Source organism: Onychomys torridus, unplaced genomic scaffold (genome assembly GCF_903995425.1).
Source record: "Onychomys torridus unplaced genomic scaffold, mOncTor1.1, whole genome shotgun sequence".
NCBI lineage: Eukaryota > Metazoa > Chordata > Mammalia > Rodentia > Cricetidae > Onychomys > Onychomys torridus.
The window spans coordinates 1-3,995 of NW_023412747.1; the positions used below are offsets into that span (position 1 = coordinate 1).

The window sequence follows — 3,995 nt, forward strand, 5'->3', positions numbered from 1 at the left end:
CAGGATTTTCTCCTTTCATGGACTGAACTCTCAGTGAGCAGCACCTCTGCCTGCCCCCCACCAAGGCAGGGATCCTGCACCCCTAGATTCCTCTCACACGTTTCCCTGTCCTGTAGATCTGCCTCCTAGATGCCTCCTTCCCTGTTGTGTGGGGCTTGATTTAGAACCGCATCTTCTTCCAGGTGAAATGGGTACCACCTAAGTGGTGTTCCACCGTGAATGTCCAACCCTCCGCTTACCATCATCAACACACATGGTTTGAGGATGGTTTCAAGGCAGAAGTGATTCTTGCTTCACAGTCTGCTGAGAGCAACGGACTTCCTAAAACCTCCGGGTACAAAGTCAAGCTCGCCTCTCCCAGAAACTTCAGACAGCATTCCTCTGGGCTCCTGTTCTCCTCCAACACTGGAGTAGAGTATCTTCCCAGCATGACCCTATTTCAGCTGCTTCCTTGGCTTGGAAAGACCTCCCTTTGTGAAGACTCACATTCTTCCACACAAAGCTTTCTTAACTCTGCTGTGTCTCCACGGTTCCCTGGACAGACTTTCAGCATATCACTTACAGCCATGGCTAGCCCATAAAGCCACCGAGGGAGGGGCTGTCTCTTCTCATACACTTGTAGAATACCTGACAGAGCAGTTAAAGTTATCAGTGCTGTGACTGTCCCCAGGAAGACATGGGGGACACAGACCTCTGGCTCTGGTAAAATAAATTAATATACCTTAAGTGCATGGCATAGTCACCGGCAAGCAAGCTTCCCATCATCCCCTGGAGTGTGAGGAACCTGACCTGGTGTTGCTGTTCATTTCACATGGCATGAGTAAGGCTCAGGATCCACTAGGAGACAACCTCCCAGAATCCCTGAAGGAAGGACCTGAGCCCCTGGCCTCTACCCTGACAGCAAAACCTCCTCACAGTAGGGAGCTGGTGGTGGTGGTGGGGGGGGATTCCAGAACATCCAGCTTACCTTGTGGTCTGGAAGCTCCTTTGGGCAGGTGGGCTGGACTTGTTCGGAACTTTCTTTCCCACAGCACTGAAACTAGAAATCGAGAAGACGCGTTAGGACCTGTGGGGGTGGGTGGGACGGCAAGAGCCCTGGCTTGAGGCATCACTCTGGCTGGCAGTGCCAAGGCTGCAAAGCAGCTCTGAGGCCCACACTGCTATTTCTGGAGAGTGAAGGAAGAATCACAGAATTGTGCTAGCATCCCGGGAACATACTTCTCCAAAGCTGGGTAAGTTTTATTGTAGGAAGTGACTTGAGGCAGCGTCAGGCAAGGAGCTAATTGATGGTGTCCTCCATGAAGCACCACTTTAGAGACCTCACATGCCTCACATGCCATTCTTCAGACCTGAAGTCTGAAAACCTGCTGAAAAGCAAAACTTTATGAGCTTTGGGAAGAGCTCATTAGTCAGGGACTATGAGAAGAGAGGAGACGTAGCCACAGGAAAGCCCAGGGCCAGAAGGGCAGGCATGAGTGCTGGCTGGGAAGACAAAGGGATCTGTGTGCTGCTGGATGTCTCTGGGGAGCCTTCTAAGACACTCTTGTCATATAGAGCCAGGTACCTGGTAAACACTTGGCCCAGAAGTTCACAGTTACTGCTCCAGAGTGCACTGCTTAAGAAGACAGAATGGCACTGGTCTGGCCCCTTTCCTCCATAAGCCTTCTTGACTGTATGCAGCTGTAAGCACCGCACTCTAGCACATTCCCATGGAACATTCAAGAAGGGAATATCATTGTCTCCCCACAACCTTTGTTTTATAACTCAGAGTGAGTGGAGCAGAGCTCAGAGGCTAAACTCGTTCGGCATCACAGGGCTGCAGTTGAGCTCTCCGGGCTGGAAGACCATCATGCCTACTTCTGTCATACTACAATGTCACCACTGAGAGGAACTAAGTGCATTTGGGTGGCTTCTCAGTGGCCTGCTCATGCTTTTGGTCTCTTTTGGGCCCATACCCTGACTTTTTGTCAATCTGTGGTAGGCCTCATTCTAGCCAAGGGTCTCCACAAAACACAAACTGTGGTTCTCATCAGAGCTAAAATAAGAGGCAGCTGCTTGCACTTATTGGATTTCTTTTTCTTTTTCTTTTTCTTTTTTCTTTCTCTTTCTTTCTTTTCTTTTTTGGTTTTTTGAAACAGGGGTTCTCTGTGTAGCTTTGCGCCTTTCCTGGAACTCGCTCTGTAGACCAGGCTGGTCTTGAACTCACAAAGATCCATCTGCCTCTGCCTCCCAAGTGCTGGATTAAAGGCGTGCACCACCACCACCCAACAAATTTATTTTTATTTTTAATTTAGGCGATTAGAGAAAACCTGGCTCATGCATGATCTGTAGAAAATGTGATGACAAGAAAGAAGTAAAGTTACTCACTGCTGAGTGGAAGGTAGTGAGAGTACCATTTCCTCTTCCCCTGTCTTTAAGGTAATCGCTGTATGCCTCCTCATACATGGTCTGTACATGCCGTATAGCCTGAAAAAATACCAGGACACAGTGAATGGGAAGTTGCAGGCACTGTCTTTTTACCAAGAAGAATCCTCTCTTTCATGTCCCACACACTCCTCTGAAGATGGAAGGTCACATTGACCAAGAATGCTTTCCTAGGTCAGAGCCACCTCTTAGAGCAGGGCTTTCTAAACCTGACAGGTTTCACTGCCAGTAGGCACATCTAGGCGATCCTGGTGAGCCGCTGAGGGATCTATGGAATCATGGCTCCCTGCCAGCTGAAAAGCAGGTATCACTGCCAAGGAAGATGTTCTGCATTCAAACATCCACGGGTTTCAGCTCTGTATGGAGCTAAACTACAGCATGTAACCTCTGGATACAAGCAGCCATGCTAGGAAAGTTTCAGGAGTGACAGTCACTCATTTTCATGTTTATCATTTCTAAGCTTAAGTTCATAAACAGTATGGATGGCACATGGGTTCACTAGAAATGCAACCCTCTCAAGGCCCCATTTTCCTTCCTTTTCTTCCCACTCCTCTCTGTCACAGCCTGCTTACCCTTCTAAAGGCCCCATGCCCCATGGGCTCCCCTCATAACCTGTTCTGGGCACCAAGGATTGTACTTGCACATAGCAGGTCAGACGCTAGCTTCTCATGATGTGGCGCCTGTCTAGGCCAAGCCTTTGGGACAGGTACAGGGATGAGAAAGTGGGATCTTCCTCCTTGCCCCATTCTTGTGTCTGTAACCTAATGCCTGACTCATTTTGAATTAGGGAAAATCTTAAACTAGGAAGCTAGTTAAAAAACAAACAAACAAACAAACAAACAAACAAACACAGACCAATTTAAGCATTGATTAGAAACCATATTTTACCACTCATGTACATATGCTGAGCCCTGCACACTACTAGGGTAAAAGGTTCTCCTTACACAGTTTTGTGAGCTATTTTGTTTCTTAATAACATTTTGGGTTGAGTATTGTATATTGTTTTTCATACTGAAGAATACCTTAGCAACCACAAATATGTCTAGGTGTTACTTACTACGTCCTTGCCTATAAAAGCAAATACTCCAGTTGTTACTTCGGCGGCAAATATCACCAGCAGACAGGTAAAAAACTGTGGAGAGAAAGTACTAATTTCATTAATTTACTCCTTTTCAGCTTATTTAGCCTGTTTATGTCTAGTTCCCCTGGCAAGGCACTGGGTAAGGCCACGAGAGGTTGTGGGGAAGCTTTGATGCTCTCTGTCTCTGTGTGGTTTGTCTGCTATTTCACTGAACAATTGTTTACTGAGCATGTGTGCTGCACCAGGCACTGTCCTTCATGCTGGTCATCCAGCGGTAGACAAGATCCCAACCCCTCTGCTATCATAAAGCTTATATCAGGCAGAAAAGGCACAGTGAAAGAGTAAAGGCTTTAAAAATGCACAAAGGAATATTATCTAATATATTCTAATACATTATCTAATTATCTAATAATATCTATATAGCCACATAGAAACCCTGTCACCTAGCACAGTACCTGGCAGTGACATACTCTGTAAACACTTGATGACC

At 46.8% G+C, this 3,995-nt stretch overlaps 1 long non-coding RNA gene across 1 annotated transcript; it reads right to left on the bottom strand.

The window, feature by feature from the left end:
* Positions 1-924: 924 nt before the first annotated feature.
* On the bottom strand, positions 925-3,575 carry LOC118575816. The gene is made up of 3 exons (XR_004943894.1): positions 3,482-3,575; positions 2,368-2,466; positions 925-1,039 (listed from the first exon to the last, which is right to left on the bottom strand). It is a non-coding gene; the product is annotated as an uncharacterized LOC118575816 (long non-coding RNA).
* Between the last annotated feature and the right edge of the window lie 420 nt (positions 3,576-3,995).